The sequence below is a fragment of the Aulostomus chinensis genome, chromosome 16 (genome assembly GCF_037954235.1).
Source record: "Aulostomus chinensis isolate RoL2024-O1b breed Wild chromosome 16, RoL_Achi_v1.0, whole genome shotgun sequence".
NCBI classification, from domain to species: Eukaryota; Metazoa; Chordata; class Actinopteri; order Syngnathiformes; family Aulostomidae; genus Aulostomus; species Aulostomus chinensis.
The window spans coordinates 27,128,962-27,148,998 of NC_141335.1; the positions used below are offsets into that span (position 1 = coordinate 27,128,962).

A 20,037-nucleotide genomic window follows, 5' to 3' on the forward strand; every position below is an offset into this window, starting at 1 on the left:
CATCACCCCACACTGTTGATGAAAAGGATCCATATTTTTATTTCCTTGTCTGCAACATATGCAGCGTTTTTTTTTTTTAAGTTTGCCTGACAATTGAACAATTTTTTCCTCCATTAGTGCTTCCATTGCCCATCGAATGCTTCTCCTACATGTGAAATGCATGCTATGTTTCCTGTAGACGCACCCTTTCCAGTGCTGTTCTGGCTCTGCAGTTCATTCCCTTCACTCCACATTCGAAAAATTCATCTGCCTCAGTGGTATTCATTTACCCTCCTGTTTCATTTCCTTGCCTTGTCTTTTTCTCTGAGCTCTGGATTCAAATCACCTGTGTGCTGCCCACACATCCTTTGAGAGCAAGCCAAAGAAAGACAGTGGGGGATTACATGACCCCACTTGATCCATAGCCGTTGTATCAATGAGTATCTCAGCATCGTCTTGTTTTGGCTACAGGATGAGATCCACCTCAAACTGCCAGCGCTATCGCTTTGTTTCATCTCATTGTTGTTAGAGGAAGTGCAGAAGAGGATGTTGATACCTTTCATACCTGGATCTACGTCCCTCTGCGTCAGAGTGCTTATTTTCAACAGTTCTGTTTTCAGAGCTGAGACATTGAGATTGTTCACATTCAGTATTTTGGACAATGGCAGACTTGTTCAGTTCAACTGAGGAATTGAATCTTAGCCCAGTCATGAACATCCTCAGCTAATCAAGTTGTACTGTAATTCTGCTGCATTTGCAAGCTAATCAATAATATCCTAAAAGTTACAACTAAAAAACGTTACGTTACATTCCATACAGGAGAAGTCGGCGTGTTGTCGCATAAATGTCTTTCTGAGATTAAAGTAGGTGTTAATCCTCCTCAGGTGTAGCTGCTTTGACTCCTCTAATGAAACTGGCTGCTTCTGTTCCCTATAGTGTTGTAATACTCCATTTTCTTCCTAAAGACATGTTTGTAAAACTCTTCCAGCGGTGTCCTGCTACGGTGAGGACGGTTATCCATGTGGATTGAATAAATCAGACCTTTTACTGCTGCTGTTGCTGAGACCCAGCTGATGACAGCATTCTCTAATTCACTGTCATCAGCTGGGTCTCACCTTGATTTTGCAGTAAAACAGAATTGCATCATTACGATCATTCCAATGTCCTCCTCTTGTAAAGGATCTAGAATATACTCAACATTCTTCATCTCACAGGTTTAAATGCTGGACACTTTTAATGAGGGTCTACCAATGCTGGAGTTTTGAGCCTGATACTGATATGTAATATGACCCTGTAAAGGTAGAAGGCTGATTTCTGAAACAATTAATCTACTTCATTAAAAAAAAATTTAACATTGTCATACATGACCATTTAAATTAAGACCAAAATAAAGTCGTGAAATGAATATCCGTATTTTCGCTTTGCCATGGAGAGGGCCATTAACGGCACATCCTCTCCTGGACAGGCTCACATCTCCGCCCCTACAATTCGCACCCCGGGCAGGCGGAGGTGTCAGTGACGCCCGAGCCTTCATCATCAGCACGTCCACAAACACCTGGAGCTTCCCAACACCTCGGCCAGGCTTCTGTTTGCAGACTTCTCCTCTGCTTTGAACACCCTGCAGCCACACATCCTGGCAGAGAGGCTCCACCTAAACTTCACCCTGGACGACCAGCTCCTTCTCTGGATCCTGGACTTCCTCACTCACAGAACACAGAGAGTCTGGATCACCAGCAGCCTGTCTGACCTCCTTACCACCTCTAGGCTCCCCACATGGCTGAGTGCTCTCACCCCTGCTCTTCTTCCTCTACACTGATGAGCGCAGGGCCTCACAACCCGACTGTCATCTGGTGATGTTTGCTGAAGACACAGTCCTCCTGTCCCTCCTGTGCGGCTCCACCCAGCACCATGGACCTGCCCTGCAGCAGTTGGTTGAGTGGTGTGACACCTCCACCTCCCGGCTGGAGCTTAAAGTCAGCAAGACCAAGGAGATGGTGGTGACCTTCTCCGGAGGACAGAGGGAGATGGCTGCTGCCGTCTCCACCATGATCCATGGGTCATTGGTGGAGACTGTGACGGAGTACAAATATCTGGGGACCGTCTTTGACGACCACCTGAGGTTCTCCTCTTACATGGAGGAGATCCTGAGGAAGTGCCACCAGAGAATGTACCTGTTGAGGAAACTGAACTCTGTCTCTGTCAGCAGCAAGATCCTTCTGACCTGCTTCTACACATTTATTGAATCAGTTTTATGGTTCTCAGTGGTCTGCTGGTTCTACTCATCAACCTGCAGGACAAGAGCCGCCTACATAGCATTGTCAAGGTGTGTTTTAAGATTACTGGACTTCCCATTCGCTCCCTGACAGCTGTGTATGAGCAGCAGGTCCGTGGCATGGCTGCCCAGATACTGAAGGCTGCCATCCGGTCCCAGGACCCAGAGGAGGAGATCCACCTTTGTCCCCCAGGCTGTCCTCCTCCTGAACTCTGACCTCCCTGCACTCTGACCCCTAGTACCACCCACAAGACTGCCACTGGCCACTTGTCATATACCAAGTGTATGCCTGTACTCCCTGTATGTGCTGCAACTGTATATTTACTCTATTCATGCTTTCAGGGGGCACCACTTGAGGCCATCACTCCCCGTCCTCGCTTGCTCAAGCAAAGGTCACGGTGGAGGTATCGGGACGTCCATGTTCCCGTGAAGCAGTTACCATAGCCAGGCTTCCGCATAAAAGTGGCTGCCGCAGTCAAGCTGATCTACATCCTGTCCAGCATTCAGTTTCGTTATTTAGCTTCAAATATTTTTGGTTTGTGGGGTTGGGCCAGATTTTCCTGAACGACGATGTGGACGTGCTAGCAGGAGCAGCATGGCTGGCCTGCTGAGAGCAACTCCAGAGGGATGAAGTCAGGAACAAGCAAGGCATTATTCCACATTTGATGGCCTAATTCTGTGTGAGACACTTGTAGTGTTTGTAGCACATCTGACGCTGTTTGTTCTGCTGTGGGTGAAAGAACGTTTCCTGCAAAAGTCCTCTGCAAATCTCCAGCCAGCAATGTTGGCAAGCACATTCTGACTCAACGGAAGATTTGATCAAAGTCGATGTGAGCAGGTCCAAGTATCTGCAGCCATCGACCACAGCATTTCTGTCCACTTGCTCCAGTTAGGTGATGCGGTGGATCATGGCCACTCCATCCAGAAGGATGAAACGTCCCACTGTTTCCTGCAGGAAGGTTCCATCCTTGGTCCTCCTGTTAACATGTTCACCTCGGGCTGAAACACAGATGTTCTAAGCAGAACAATATGGCATCTGGCCAGACTGAAGTGAATTTAGAACAATAATTTCATACATATTAAGGAGAATAATACTACGTGAATAAAGCAGATATATTATTTTCAACTAACAAAAATATGTATTTTAGTCTGGCTTTTATGTAGTGCTTCATAATTTTATTTCACACCTTTGTTTTCTTCACATATTTTACTCAGTTAAGATTTTAAACTTTTAGTTTTGCCTTTGGCTCAATTGATGTTTTTACCTTTAGGTTTGTAGTGCCTCTTTTTTTAAAGATTCTTCCTTTTTATATTCCTATATGCTGTATATGTATTGACCATGTCAATATTTTTCACAGTAAATATAATTCTAAAGGTGCTATTGACATGAAATTTTCAGTAGATGTTAACAACCCACTTAATCCACACAAGCAAAGAAATCAAACCTGAGATTTCCATTGACGAAGTTATGGTAAATAATATGAAATGACCCACAGAAAAAGTATTGAACATGCCACTGAAATTCATTTGAATACTTCTACAAAAGCATATACACACTATATATATATATATACTGTCCATATATATATATATATATATATATATATATATATATATATATATATATATATATTTTAGTGTATATATGCACATATATGTATGTATACAAATGTATAGTGTGTATGTGTATATGTATATATGTATGTAAATATATGTAGATATATAACACTACACACAATATATCTCCCTGTCCCCCTTGTAGGGTGGTTCTGTGCCCTCCTCTATTCCAGGTTCTCTTCCAGAGCCCTGGGAGGTTGAGGGTTCTACTCAGTATCTTATCTGTTCCTAGGACTGCGCTTTTCTGGACTGAGGTTTCAGGTGGTGGTCCTGGAATCTGCTGGAGCCACTCTCCCAGTTTGGGGTCACTGCCCCGAGTGCTCCTACTACCACTGGGACCACGTCAGACCACTTCCACATCCGTTCTAGCTGTTCTTTTAACCCCTGGTGCTTCTCAACCTTCTGGTGTTCCTTCTTGCTGAGGTTGATGTCAGCTGATGTCGCCACATCCATCACCAATGCCCTCCTCTGCTGTTTGTCCACCTCTGCTGAGTCCAGTTGGTTCACCAGTAGCTGTTTGTCAGTCTGGAAGCTTAAGTTCCACCTTGGCCCTATTGTTCTTGACCACTGTTGGTGGTTCGTCCCATTGGGATCTGGATACTACTAGTCCATACTGGGTACAGATGTGTCTGTACACTCTCACCACCACTTGGTTGTGCCTCTCCATGTACACTTTTGTGGCTAGCATCTTCCACCCCGCTACTAAGTGTTGGACTGTCTCAGGAACGTCCTTACACCTTGGGTCTGGTCTGGTGTGGTAGACCTTGGCCTCCATGGCTCTTGTGCTGCCATGATGAGTGCCTCTGTGCTGTCTCTCAGTCCAGCGTGTTCCAGCCGTTGGTAGGTCTTCTTGATATCAGCCACTTACTCAATCTGGTGGTTGTACCTGCTGTGTAGGGGCGTGTCTGTTCATGTCTGTTCCTCTCCCTCTTCACTCTCATCAAGTTTCAGCTGTCTGAGGCATTCACTGAGCAGCTCGTCCTGAGGGGCCATCTTCTAGATGTACTCTTGGATTTTTGATGTTTCATCCTGGAGAGTGACTCTGATGCTCACGAGTCCTCATCCTCCCTCTTCCCACTTAGTGTTCAGCCTCAGGGTGCTGGACTTAGGATGAAACGCTCCATGCATGTTGAGGAGCTTTCTGGTCTTGAGGTCTGTGGGTTCTGTCTCCTTTTTTGGCCAGCTTATGATCCAAGCAGGTATCAGATGACCGGCAGTGCGTACATGTTGATGGCTCAGACCTTGTTCCTACTGTTCAGCTGACTTCTCAGTACTTGTCTTGCTCTCTGGAGGTATTTGGTAGTTCTTGACTTCCTTGCTGCCTGCTTGTGGGTTCTGTTTGCTGGTGGGATCCCAAGGTATTTGTAGCTGCTCTGGATGTCACCTATATTTCCTTCTGGTAGGTCGACCCCTTCATCTCTGATCGTCTTGCCTCTTCTTGATACCACTTGGCCACATTTGTCCAATCTGAACCTGACCTCCGTATGTCGTTGCTGTAGATCCTGGTGGTGTGGATCAGTGTGTTCATGTCTCATTCATTCCTGGCATACAGCATCATGTCATCCATGAAGAGCAGGTGGCTGATTGTTGCTCCGCTTCAGAACCGGTATCCATAAGCACTCTTTGTGATCATCTGACTGTGTGGTTCAGGCCTACTCAGAGCAGCAGTGGTGACAGTGCTTCTCCTTAGTTTATGCCACACTTGATGTTAACTTGGGCTGCTGGCTATGAGTTGGCCTCTAGGTCATCTTCCACATCCTCATCGAGTTTCTGACGAAGGCTCTCAGTTTACTGTTGATGTCGTACAGTTCCAGATGTTCTAGTATCCATGTGTGTGGCACTGAGTCGTAGGCTTTCTTGTAATCAATCCAGGTGCTGCACAGGTTGGTCTGTCTGTTCTTTCAGTCTCGGGCGACTGCTCTGTCAACCAGTAGCTGGTGCTTGGCTCCTCGGGTGTCAGTGCCAATTCCCTTCTGAGCCCCATTCATGTATTGACCCATGTGCTTGCTTATCTTAGCTGCTATTATACCTGACAGGAGCTTGCAGGTTGTGGAGAGGCAGCTTATTGGTCGGTATTTGGATGGGATGGGTCCCTTCTGGGGGTCCTTCATGATCAGGACTGTCCTACCCTGTGTTCGCCACTCTGGGTGCGTCCCATCCCTTAGCAGCTGGTCTAATCTTTGCTGCAAGGCATTCATGGAGTGCAGTTAGCTTCTTCAGCCAGTACATGTGGATCATATCAGGGCCCGGTGCTGTCCAGCTCTTCATCTTTGACACTCTGTCTTGGATGTCTGCCATTGAGTTGGTGACTGGTTCTTGCTCTGGGAGGTTTCTGTGGTCACTCCTCTGGTCCACTCGCGTTTAGCATCTGTGTTGTGCGATGCTTCTCTTTCCCAAATGCCCTTCCGGTACTTTTCCTTCTCAGCTTACGGTGGGCCTGGTTGGTTTTTGTCCCCCTGCGACTGAGAGAACATTTTGGCTGGGTCGAAGGAGAACATTTTTGTTTATTCTCCTGGCCTCTACCTCCTTGGTTTATCTCTTCAGTCGGGTGGCCAGAGCTATGAGCGTTTGTCTGGCAGTTTCAAGTGCCTCTGGTATGGATAGCTTGGTGTATTTCTGGGGCACATTTCTTTTATTCACCATGTTTCCTCGCTGCAGCTCTGCTAGCTGGCTAGTTTCTCTACTTGTTGCCTTTATTTTGGCCTCCATCCTTCTCTTCCATGGAGGGGATTGTTTCTTCTGCTTCATGTCCATGTCTAGCTGGTACCCGAGCATCTCCAGTATTACTGTTGTGTCACTGTGCGTCAGCTTGATGGTCTCTGTGATGGTTGCCGTAGGGATTGTGTTCAGCGCAGCAGCTCTTGTATTGAGGCTGTTTGTATCTATTGGGGCTTGGTAACCAATCTCAGTTGGTGGGGGTGATGATGACATTCCCCCCGCTGACCTGTCATCCTGGCTGCCCCTTGCTGTAGCGTTGTTGTTGTATCTCATTAATCTCTAGTTTTGACAGTAGTTTCCTGTTACCAATGTTGAAACACTGGGTGAACAGTTGTTTCTTTGTTATCCTAGACTGCGGGTTTTGAAGTATCCAAAGGTCCCACATTCTCTGCATGTATCCCCTCTCTCTGGATTGCTCAGATAGTAGCATTCCAACAATTCCATATTTTCAGCCCTCATCCACATGTGTCTTGTTCCAGTATTCCATTTGTCATCAGATTGCCCTGGTTCCCTAGCAACTGACGCGTACCTTGTTGACTAAGGAGACCTGCGAGCCAGTATGACTCTACTATTAGTATCACTCATGCGCTCTGAGGTAGGCCAGTGTTGCATCAGGGGTCTTGCCTACCCTCATTTCTACATATACACACTTACATACGTGTTTGATTAGAATGGTAACCTCATCTATTTGAAGTACAATTTACTTCAAATTTTACTTGTGCTTTTACACAAGCACATTTTACTCCCTTGAACCTCCTATTTTGCTTGAAGGAAACATTGTATATTCCACTTAAAAACACTAGAGCTGTTTGCTTTTCAAATGTACTGTTCCGGCTGTGTCAGTGCCTGAAATAGTGCTGGAGGGCGCCTTGCACATCATTAAGTGTGAAATAGAACAACACACTCCTAAGCTGCCTACTGTTCCCCAGGAGAGACGACGGTTGCACAGGGCTCGGCACAGTTATGGCCCAGAAAGTCACAGACATCCTTCCCCATGACGCTTGATGTCAAAACATGAACATGAAGTACCGCAGTACCGCTCATCAGTGCTCTTGGTCCTTGGGTCCAGATGAGCAATAATAATGATGCAAATGTAGTTCTGTTCATCCTCAAGTTCTTCGTTTTAGCACAAGTACATGAAGACATGTGAAGACAGGATTCTATAGCACATTTAAAATTGAAAAAATGCTTCACAAGCACATACATATAAAGCAGGATGAGAACTACTGGCAGCACACACAGGTGTCAGCAAGCATCCATAAGAACACTCACAGTGTAAAACAGAGTGTAAAAACTTCAGTAATGAGGGTGAAACAGTCACCAGAGCGTAGAGGATACTACATGCATTGTTCTAGTAATGTTTTTGGTTTACAGCTTTTCATTTTCTTCCTCAAGATTCCATCTCAAAATGTTGTTTGAGGCAACAGATAATAGATTAAATATTCAAGAGTATCCCTTAATAGTGCTGCAGCTGAAATATTTGGGGGTTTTAACCTCTTCTGAAATGGTTTAGCGTCCTTGAAGCATGATTGGAAGGTTAGAATGACTCATTTTCTGGCATCTGATGAGGACCTTCAGCTAGCGATAGCCAGTATTGTCCAGCCCTGCTAACTGAGCTGTGGCTCACACAGGAGCAGCATCAGGAACCCTTGCATCTTCTTCTCCTCTTCCTCTTCTCCTCCTCTGTTCAGGGAACATGAGGCCCGCAAACCTAAGCCTCCTCCTCTTGGTCCTCCCCTGGTAGAACGAGTCAGGAGGTCTGAGACCGGCTCTTAGTGAACACTCAGCACTGACAGTGGTGGATACTGAATGTCTTTAACGCTGAAAGATATTGTTGATGTTGAATTAGTGGTTGTGGTCAGTTGTGGATAAATTACACACTTGAAGGTCTTTGTCTACTAGACTAGAGCAGCAGGCCAGTACCTGAGGGTTCTGTGGGGCTGCCCAGTCACCATGAGGAGGTCCGTTTCACAGACCTGCTCCTGCTACTGCTACTGCGAAGGCCTGATGGCCCCTAGTTCCCCCGTCCTTGGAGGGTGACCAGGAGGAACTGGTCAGAGGACCTGAGGGAGCATGATGCGATGGGGGGGGGGGGGGGCAGATGGATGAAGCAGTGATAGCGTTAGAAGTGTGGGTCGATATCAGCGGAGTTACATCTCGCCTCTCATTGAGCTCTGCTCTGTCCAGTGGAAGGTAGAAGCCCACAGGCTCTGGAACCAGCGTCTCTCAGCTGCTCCAAGCCGGACTGCTTCTGTCAGCCTTTAGATGTAATCAAATACCACTTCAGTGAGTCATTTCATTACAGCAGCAGAGTAATTAGCGACAGTATAACACAGCAGTGACCTCAATAGAGCCAAGCACCAATTTTCATTTCTTATACATGGTGGGCAGTTCCAGTGGTGGTTGCTATGGAATATTCTGTGTGCAGCTGTACGATAAATAGATGATTAGTCATATATGTCACAGAAAACAAAAAAATCTGACATTGTTGTCTTTTCTATCTTTCTAATAAATCCCACTACAGAGCCCTGGGGAGGTAGCAATGAGGAGGAAAAAGTCCCCTAACATTGTGTTTTTTTAGAGTGCTGACAAGCCGTTCTCTGGCTATTAAATCCATTTCTCACTGTCAGTGGAGCTGCAGCAGCTCTGATTTGAATGAGGAAGCTGCTGCTGCGGTGCTCAGGGGCCTATAGACATGCTTATGGCCATACAGTCAATACTGGGGCTCCTGGGAGGATGGAGCCAGAGATGGGGACATTTAGTACTCCTACAATATTACTTCACTGTTTAACGCTCCATTTTTATGTCACAAGAACAGCATTTAAACATTTCCAAACTATTGATGCTCCAACAATCTAATCTGAAATTGGAATAAATCATGTTGCTACTATTTAGTATGGAAGATACTACAATTCTACAGTTTCATTGAGCAGACGCTTTTGTCCAAATCGACATACAACACAAGCTAAAATTCAGACTAGAGGGAGGAACCTGAGTTAGTAGACAAAGACCTTCAAGTGTGATTGGCCGCAGGTGCTGCCACCAAGTGGCAGATGAAGTGCCAGGTAGTCAGGTTTATCCACAACTGACCACAACCACTAATTCAACACATTCAGTATCCACCACTGTCAGTGCTGAGTGTTCACTAAGAGCCGGTCTCAGACCTCCTGACTCGTTCTACCAGGGGAGGACCAAGACGAGGAGGCTTAGGTTTGCGGGCCTCATGTTCCCTGAACAGAGGAGGAGAAGAGGAAGAGGAGAAGAAGATGCAAGGGTTCCTGATGCTGCTCCTGTGTGAGCCACAGCTCAGTTAGCAGGGCTGGACAATACTGGCTATCGCTAGCTGAAGGTCCTCATCAGATGCCAGAAAATTAGTCATTCTAACCTTCCAATCATGCTTCAAGGACGCTAAACCATTTCAGAAGAGGTTAAAACCCCCAAATATTTCAGCTGCAGCACTATTAAGGGATACTCTTGAATATTTAATCTATTATCTGTTGCCTCAAACAACATTTTGAGATGGAATCTTGAGGAAGAAAATGAAAAGCTGTAAACCAAAAACATTACTAGAACAATGCATGTAGTATCCTCTGAATATTTTCAGAGTAAAACATGTTTGACTGGGTGATTTTTCAGGCTCGTTCTCCAAAGGAAACTATTTAGAAAAAGCTGGCTTTGGTGTCTCTCACTAAATGATCTCAATCTCAATGAAAACATTTTGCACAGTTTTTGGTTTCCATGACCTCAAGATGGCACCTTGAAGACTTCTTGTCTTTTTGTGTCTTCTTTAGAAAATGTAGATAGACAGGGCACGACTGGACAACAGCAGTTTAACCCTAGAGCCCTAAGGTCAGGTGATTTTCACCCTCATGATTCTCGTCGTGTCATTTTCTTGGGTCCCCCATGGTAACTTTTACCCATTTTCTGTGACATTGCATATTGGAAATTAAAGAAGAATACTTCAATTTGGCATACAGTTTTGTACTGAAATAGATTTTGATGAAAACTGTATTTAATCAGGAATATTGTATCAGGTAAAATGTACCCAGTGGTAGTGATGGTGTTACGAAGGACGTCAGTGTTCTAGGGTTAATTTGGTTGAACTTGTGTTAGGCGAGAGATAAAACAGAGCAGAACAGAGCCGTGAAGGATTCGTCCATCAGGATCTTTGTTATGAACTTCATCTGGAGTCTTATTTGAGAAACAAATGGTCCTGTCATCAAGAACACACCATCAATAATTCTTTGTCCTTTTTTGCCCATAAACAGTTATTCTGCCTATGCTGGCCTTGGTGCCAGAAGATAAATAAGGGGAATTAATTTGTGTCAGGATGACAGGAAAGCGCTGCTCTGTTTGGCACGAGAAAGCGAGCAGAGAGCGTTATTAATGACTAGACGTGAGCACCGCAAGGACCTCGCTCTCAGAAGGAGGTCAGGACAGACGGAGGCAAGCCAGGACGAACCCAGGGTGCTGGCGGGCGAGGAAAAGGGGGATATTCCAACAGTGTGTGTGTGTGTGTGTGTGTGTGTGTGTGTGTGTGTGTGTGTGTGTGAGAGAGAGAGCGCGAGAGAGAGAGGTGGGGGAGTTAAAGTAGATTTAATCTCTTTTTTATTTATTATTGATTTAGGTGCTGAACATGAAGTCTGTTTGCTAAAGGTGGATCAGATTATTTGATTTAGTGTGCATCTGAGGCTGGATTTGAAAATACAAGCAAACGCGTTCATCTGACTGGAATCTTCTGTTAGGAAGTCAGACGAACATGTAGCTCATGCAGCTGCAGACGGCGCTCACCCTCTCCCTCAGCTTTCACGTGGCAGACCTCCCTAACCTCTACTGACTTCTTCTGGTTTGAGTTCTTGCTTTTTAATTTATGGTCTTATTTGTCCTTTGTAGAGTGTCTTGAGTCTAGAGTACCTAGAGAAGTGGAATATAAGTCGTCCTGTTCATTTTATTATGAAGCATTTTGTGCCATGCAGTATCTGACGGCCAACAGCCTAGGAGGCATCGGCATAACTCGGCTGCCACACTTGAAGCGCTTGCCCAATTTGATAGTTTTCAAATGGAAGACAGTCATTCACTGGCTTAGAGTGGAGGAAACTCTAATTGCAGCCTGCAGCTGTAAGGAGGCGTAGCGCCATCTAGCGCTCCAGATGTGGACATACCCATTGCCCATGTAAAGCCTGTTGGACTCTGTTTCTCTGCATTTTTACATTATTGTTCTCTCATCATATTTTCAGCCTCTTGTCGCTGATGTTGAATCTCTCGTTATGTCATTGGTGTTATGAATCAAACCCTCTCACTCGATGGGCCGCCAAGGATTCATCTCTGCTGAGTCTGATGCAGGTCAGGTATCGGACAGGTGGTGTGACTGGTGCCACGTCTGATCTCAGTAGTTTGGTTGTAGCTGTGCTGCTAACAGCTAATGAGCAACAAGGTTGCCATGTTAGTTATAGACTATCACCCAACTCACGGAGCAGGTGCTGCTGCCGTGGCACCTCTGGCTCAGCTGTTGTGGCGGTGAGAGCCAGAGCAGCTGACTCGACTGACCCGGCCCTGCTGCTCTCGCTGCTGTAGTTCTGCTTCAACTCAGAGAGGGATGATGCAATTCTACACATTTTCCACATCGCTACATCAAAGGGACATTGCCAGTTGAAAAGTTCAGGATTTGCTCAGTAAATAGTTGCTTTAACTAGAATTTGCCTCCTGTACGGGGTGCATCCGAACTCTGGATGTCACACGCTAACATTGTTGTATTTATTGTTTATTTTTAAAGAAGCTATTCTTGAAGAATTATACTTTATACATCCTGATATTACACTTTATTTTCATGTTACCTCATTTTTATCTCACCATGTGATGACAGCACTTAACTGTCCTCAGCTACATTGAAGAAAGCAAAGTGTGCAGCAGTAACAGAATCAGACGTCCAGCTGCCAATATGTAGCTAACAAACCTCTGGCAAACACATGGGGACGCGTCTGCTGCTCCAGTGCAGTGAATGTGTTTCTGCTCACATGCTCAAGTCACTTCAGCCACTTTAATCTGGTCTATCAGGTGCTCGAGTCGGTAGCCTAAACACATCCAGAGCAACTTCAGTTTAAACTCTGAGTCCTCCACGGATTCTAATTCCGCCCAACTCACATGAAGCAATATCTAATGAGGAAACTTGGTGATGTGTGATATGCTTTTAAAGAAATAAAGTTTAGAACACCTCTGACCTCCAGCCTGGTAACTGCTATGTGAGGGGACTCAGCATGGATGGGATGGATGATGTGAGACGAGTGCATCGTTTATGAAGTCTTTAGAAAAACGCCTGGTGAGTGTCCAGGTGGTGCAGCAGTGCCAACTCAGGGGCCACTGGTTCCGTTCCTGAAGTTGTCTTCCCCTGGGTTTGGTGTCTGTACACACTTTGCTGTGTCTGCAGTAGAAGCTGGTGAGGGAGGTGAATCCTGGTTGCTGTACTAGTGCCTCCTCTGGTCAGTCAGAGCGCCTGCTCAGGGGGAACAGAACTGACAATGTAGAGGAGAGGGAAAAAAGGGGAAAAGGAAAAATCAGCAGTTTAACGGTCCAGATGTGTGGTTCATTAAATACAAAGGAAACTCAGTGAAATTCCATCCTAATGTGTTAAGATTTGAGAGAGCTGGAAGCCTACTACAGGCCAGCCCGGTGGAGCAGTGGTCCTCCCTGTGGCCCCCAGCAAGAAGGTTGTGGGTGGAGCAGTGGTCCTCACTGTGGCCCCCCAGCAAGAAGGTTGTGGGTGGAGCAGTGGTCCTCACTGTGGCCCCCCAGCAAGAAGGTTGTGGGTGGAGCAGTGGTCCTCCCTGTGGCCCCCAGCAAGAAGGTTGTGGGTGGAGCAGTGGTCCTCACTGTGGCCCCCAGCAAGAAGGTTGTGGGTGGAGCAGTGGTCCTCACTGTGGCCCCCAGCAAGAAGGTTGTGGGTGGAGCCCCGGCTGCAGCACGGGGTCTTTCTGGGTGAGTCTCCATGTTCTCCCTGTTCCTGCTGGGTTCTCTCTGGTACTCCAGCTTCCTCCACAGTCCAAAGACATCAAGAGGGGACCAGGTTAATCCAGACTCTAAATTGACCGTAGGCGTGGCTGGGAGAGCCAATGGTTGTCTGTCTCTATGTGTTGGCCCTGCCATGGACTGGTGACCTGTCCAGGGGGAAGGCTGCTGGGATAGGCTCCACCCCCACCACCCTCAACAGGAGAAGAGGGGGAACATGGAGGGAGGGATGATGGAGGGATGGATGGAGGGATGGATGGATGGATGATGGATGGATGGATGGATGGAGGGATGGATGGAGGGATGGATGGATGGATGGAGGGATGATGGATGGATGGAGGGATGATGGATGGAGGGATGGATGATGGAGGGATGGATGGAAGCATATTACTGCAACTAAATTCACCTATTTGTTTATTTTAAAGTTACATTTATGCCCTGCATGTCCATATGTGGTACGCAGATGTTTCATCAGAGTCGGAGGGCCAGAGGGTCACCAGGGGCCGACGTAGATCTATCAGAGTCTTGACTAGTGCTTGTTGGACTACTAGGCCACCCCTGGACCCACAAGGCACCAACTGCTGCAGTTGCTTGGCAACCCTTTCTGTAATTAGTTCTGCGATGTAGCGCCTGGAGTCAGAGGGCCAGTCTTTAGCGCTGGGTCAGACAGCAGCAGCAGAGCCACAGCTCCACCAGTGAATTCCCATCATAGAGCGAAACCCACCGTCAGCGTCTGAGCAGCAACCAACTTGCCTTAATGGCTGTAAAACTAATATCCTCAGACACACGAACACAGATAATTCAGCTACTTAGATTTGATTTTCAAAATCAATTTTTGATTAAAATGTATCCTCAGAAATCCTTGATTAGATAAAGAGAGGTAAAATTTCAGAGGCAATGGCAAATGATAGGAAAACAACCCTTTCTGATAAATGTTGTGTGTGTAGTAAAAAATGCATCTGCTGATGTGAAAAAGTGCAGTTCTAATGAAGCTGTACGAGGCATGACTGTTAACAGGTACGGGTCTGACAAATGAGGTGTAAGGAAGCTAAAGGCCACGTTTGGCAGACGAGGGGGCGTGACCCTGGTCGCTGTGCTGGAGAAGGAAAATGGGGACTAAAATAAAGACAAATAGCTGCAGCCATATTGTAGTGAGATTGCATTTACTGACTGAGGAAGAGAATTTCAGCTCATTCTCTAGAGACCTGTATAAATAAATCACTCAGCTTGCACACGAGGGTGAGAGGACATGTGTGCGTGAGATGTCTGTGTGATGTCATGTTGTGAGGAATGGAAGAGGGCAGATAAGAGGATGGAAATACAAACAAGTGCATGACTGCCAGGTCCAAGCGTGCGTCTGTTTCATGCACTTTTTGTAGATCAAATGGTGAATATCTGATAAGAATAACACACTTTCAACTGACATTTTAGTTCCTGCCGGTGAACCAAAAATCCCACTTCATTACAACTTCAGCTGACACGGAGCAACCCCAGCATTCCCTCGGAAGTGTCCCACCCCCAAACAAGTCCAGCTTTTCCTCTCCCAGTACTCTTGCAGGAACACGTGGCTCCTCCCTAAACACGGTCGGTATTCCTGCAGGAACACGTGGCTCTTCCCTAAACACGGTCGGTATTCCTGCAGGAACACGTGGCTCCTCCCTAAACACGGTCGGTATTCCTGCAGGAACACGTGGCTCTTCCCTAAACACGGTCGGTATTCCTGCAGGAACACGTGGCTCCTCCCTAAACACGGTCGGTATTCCTGCAGGAACACGTGGCTCCTCCCCAAACACAGCTCAGTCTGGCAGCAAGGGAAGATGACGTTTTTTGCTGCAGGAAGGATAAACCAGTGTAATTCTCCAGCGGTTCCTTTCCTCTGATCAGCTCCAGGATATTGATTACCGGAGCATTCTGCTAATTCATGAAATCACATTTTAAAAGGCTATTAAATAATCATTCCCTCCAAACAGGCTTTTTATCCTTTGGTAACAAGTCACTGATGTGAGCTTGTTCGGTGGTAATCCATGACCCGAGACCATCAATGACCCATAAAACCTGGGCTCAGTAAATTTGAGGAGCACCAGTATAGCAGACTCCAAGCTCCCCTACCCCACTGGTGTCTGAAACAAGGAGATGGTATCTTAACACTGTTGCACCAGACAAGAAGCTGTTGTTGGTCTCCGTTGTGTTTTAAGAGTATATTAAGCCATCCTGTGGCTTTTATGGCTGAAGAGAGACACCTCTGTTCCATCTGTTTAATTACCATGACAACTGAACTAATTTGTCCACTTTTTAGGAGAAAATGAGATGAGGGAAGAGGAATGCATACAACTAAGAGCTACACTGCAGTGGGCGGGGCTCCCTGTGAATGTGGCACTGCTTGTGGTGTGTTCTGTCCGGGCTGCTCAGTTGAGGATGCTGTCATTGTGTCAGTGAGTGTGTGTCTGTGTGAACTGACGGGCTGCATTCTAACTCCTCTGCCGATGTGTCCAGTGAGGAGAGATGTGGCTGGATTAGAATACGATCTGTTCCCCAGAAACTCCCCAGATGTGCGTGCACCAACTCAGGTCTTCTTATGGATGTAGACCGTAGTCCTGCTGAGTCCTCCACCGCCGATGTTCTTCCCTCTACAACTGCTGTCACAGCCCATTTGGAATTTTGATTTCCAAGTTTGGACTTTGTTTTTTTCATGTTGAACATGAAAAAGGACGAAGGACACAAAGTGCTGGCTTTCCCGTTCTTTTGATTGATGTTTTCTTGCTATGCAGAAGTGAAGAAATCTTTCACGTTTGCAGTCATGGACTCTATTAGGTATATAAATGGGATGTTCTACTCTGATCTTCCCAGAGACCCCCACAGAGATGTTAAGCTTACATCTCCAGAGCAGAAACCTGCTGTCAGCTTGTGTACCAGCAAACATGATGGCCTTTCCATCGGCACGGCTCAGTGCAGTCAGACATGTCAGTCAGTCGCAAGGATCATGATGTCAGGTTGCATAAAACAGGAAAGATTTGGTGACCAGGCTTTTGCCTTCCTGTCGACTGAACTTTTACATGGAGCTTTGACATCCTTGGTTTTATCTTTTCAAAGTGACATTAGAGGGATTTCCCAGCCTGTCCGCGAGTGAGGGGCTCGCCATGACATCAGCACTGCGACCCATGTCTCCTCTGAAGTGCTGCTGGATCCCACTGGGGAATTCTGACATTTTCCAATGTGTTCGTTGTACTTCTGTCTTTCCTTGAAGCCACGCTCCTGACGGCTCTGCCTCCATCTTATTTTAGAGCTTTCAGAGCTCTGTTTCTATTTCCTTTATCAAAGGCCCACTCTCCTGCAGCAGATACCACTGGTGACAATGAGCACTCTTAGTGAATCGATTTATGAGGGCCAAGCCTTAATAAAGGCTGACCCTGGGAGCTGCCATGTCTCAGTACTTTACTGCTGGGAGGATGCGGGTCTGCTCTCTGTACTCTCTAATTCAGAACTTTAGGTTTTCCTGTATTCACGCTGTCTGTTTGCTGCGAGTGTTTTCACAGGGAGGCTTTGATTCACTGTTCTGACAAATGTGTTGTCAACATCATTGATTGATTTGCAAATTGAATCAAGATGTAAATATGGAAGTACTGACGATAATTAATATGCAGTAATTCATGTACATCGTAATCATGAAGATATGCTGCTTCTATTTCAATGTTTCAGAGTATTATTTTTGTGCAAACACGTTTAGCATGTTTTGTCGAACACGTGTCCTGATGTTTCACCTGTGCTCTGACGTGAGCCTTCTTCCTCGCCACAAATGACATGTTGGAGCAGCTACATAAGCTGAAGAGGGGAAGGTATGAACGCCACTCCCAGAGAGCGTTCTGATTGGCTGCACTGTTTATTTCCTGTCATCTCAACCTTCCTGGTGACTCTCCTGCAGGAGTAAAAGCACCGGCGTGGATCCCATAGGTCCCCCGATGAGCTTCATCTAATGAGCAACTGCAGACTCCACTGTGAAGGTGGTGCTGATAGGATCCATGTCTCCAAACACATAATGGCATAATGGCATAATTATGACTTCAGTTTAATACTGTCAAGCTTCTTCCTGGAGGATGAATGCGGACACCAACTGATGTAACCATGGCTTAGGGGCGTGACTCATACATACTCCTGCCTTGTTCACAAGGCCGATGGGCTCCCATGCAGGTGATGCCAGCCGAAATGGACTCAGTTTTATAGAGCACTTTTCTACCGTAGCAGCAATCAAAGTGCTTTACAGTGTCGTCTCATTCACCCGTTCACTCACACACTCACTCACTGATGGTGGAGCTGCCATGCAAGGCACCAACCTGCTCATCAGGAGCAATTATGGGTTCAGTGTCTTGCTCAAGGACACTTGGACATGGTCACCGGGGTCGAGGATCGAACCAGCGACCCTTCGGTTGCTAGACGGCCACTCCACCCCTGAGCCACGCCGCCCAACCACCAAGAATTCAGGGACAAACAGCAAAATAAGAGATGAGGCCTGGCCCAGTTCAGGGGCTGCATCCCATATTCAGGCACTGATGATGTGACATGGTCTAGCCTACCATGTCTTCTAGCAATCTCGACAGCCTTAGGTGACCACTGTGACACAGCTAGCCAAAACTTATGACTGTGACTGCCAGGTCCAGAAGCCACACTGAGCAGCTGAACCATACCTAACACACCCCTGGCAGAGGGGAAGCTGATGTACAGACTGCTGGAAATGAAATGAGCAATGTCCTTGATCTCATTGACAGAGAGATGAAGTTAATGTGGTTCAGATGCAACCATCACTTACGTCCCAAACTGTTACGTGGGTCAAACAGAGTTAACAGGACTGACACACGTCTGTGGCCACTTCCTCTCCTGCAGGCTTATGGTTTCAAACACCGTCATTCTTCTTGTCCACACATCCTTCATAGAGCACAAATACCTTCTCCACTGGGCATCGTTACTCAGATGTAGAAGTAATTGGAGTGGTTGTGTTTTTTCTGTGGCTTCTTTGGCCGCTGTAGTGCATGATGTCATCTGAGAGTTCCATGAATGAGCTCTGAGGTCCAGAATACCATCTATGATTGTGAGCCATGTAGATATATTGCATTTAAGACAATTATTAATATCTTCAATAATAATGATACTACTACTACTGCTACTACTACTTCTACTACGAATGTGTTCCATCCAGACTGTTGTCCTGAGTCACGTCCACATCATTGGGTATTTTTTTTAGTAATTTTTCTGCTGCAGTGTGAAGTGCTGTACTGTACCCAGGGGGCTCACCCAATTGTTCCTGATAAAGACGTCTGCTCTCCTGTTCCGTCCCCGCTGACTGCAGGTACACAAAAACACAGGCCATCTCTGAGGCGGCTGCACCAGTAAAAAGGGAAGTCCAGTGTAGGCGTCCTGGGGAGTCCTGCTGCGATGACATTTCTAAATGGACAAACAAAGCAGAGACAGAGACGCATTGATCCTTTGTTCACCAAAGGCTTCTTTCCTCACAAACATGTTTCTGGCGCTGGTGTTTTAGTGCATGCAGCAGCTTCTACAGTTCCACAAAGGGAACTCATAAAAGCCAATGTGTTTTTACTTCAGAAACATTGCAGTAATTTAAAAAAAAAGCTTCTACTAGATACTTTGTCGACTGATTACTTTACAGCTGACTGGTTGATTAACCCATCACTGACTAGTTATCACCACTGAACTGGGCCAGGCCTCATCTCTTATTTTGCTGTTTGTCCCCCATCTGATATTATGACATGCTAACATGCATGATCTGATATTATGACATGCTAACATGCATGATCTGATATTATGACATGCTAACATGCTACAATTCTACAATTCTACAATTTCATTTAGCAGTCTCTTTTGTCCAAAGCGACGTACAACACAAGCAAGAATTCAGACTTAATTAAGGAAAAACCCATAGTAGCGCAAAAGTGCTTCAGTTGTGATTTGGTCACAGGTACTGCCATCTAGTGGCAGAAGAAGTGTTGCCCCCCTCCCCCTTTTTTTTCTTTTTTCAAATATAACAGACATACAACATCACCCAACACAGTTAGTGCTACATAGTCACTAAGTGCTGGGTCTTGGACCCTCTGACTGATTCTACCCCACAGAGGAGCAGAGTCAGGTTCAGTGCCTCGGTGCTCTCTGAACAATTGAGTCTTCAATTGACTCTTAAAAGTAGAAAGGGACTCAGCAGAACGCACAGAGTTTGGTAGTTGGTTCCACCATTTGGGAACAACAGAAGAGAAGAGTCTGGCTAGAGATTTGGAGCAGCGCTGGGCTGGAAGCACCAGGCGTCTTTGGCATGCAGAGCGTAGTGGGCGAGAAGGAGAGTAGACCTGGATCAGGGATTCCAGGTAGGCTGGAGCCGTTCTTGGGATTGTTTTGTGAGCCAAGAGAGGTGCCTTGAATTTGATCCTGGCTGCCACTGGAAGCCA

General features: G+C 46.3%; 1 protein-coding gene, 1 long non-coding RNA gene and 1 pseudogene across 18 annotated transcripts in view; 1 reads left to right on the plus strand and 2 right to left on the minus strand.

The window, feature by feature from the left end:
- The window catches only part of LOC147248034 (neurexin-1a-like), a 286,884-nt gene that overhangs the window by 36,368 nt on the left and 230,479 nt on the right, over nucleotides 1–20,037 (plus strand). The window lies entirely within an intron of this gene.
- LOC147248035 (uncharacterized) lies at nucleotides 4,389–6,859 on the minus strand (annotated as a pseudogene).
- Nucleotides 8,656–19,330, minus strand: LOC147248036 (uncharacterized). 3 transcript variants are annotated; one of them, XR_015109329.1, is made up of 4 exons: nucleotides 19,225–19,330; nucleotides 18,872–19,021; nucleotides 12,798–13,095; nucleotides 8,656–8,845 (listed from the first exon to the last, which is right to left on the minus strand). It is a non-coding gene; the product is annotated as an uncharacterized LOC147248036 (long non-coding RNA). The 3 variants fall into 3 exon arrangements; XR_015109330.1 differs by adding an exon at nucleotides 18,390–18,660 and having other exon boundaries at nucleotides 18,872–19,320; XR_015109328.1 differs by having other exon boundaries at nucleotides 18,872–19,320.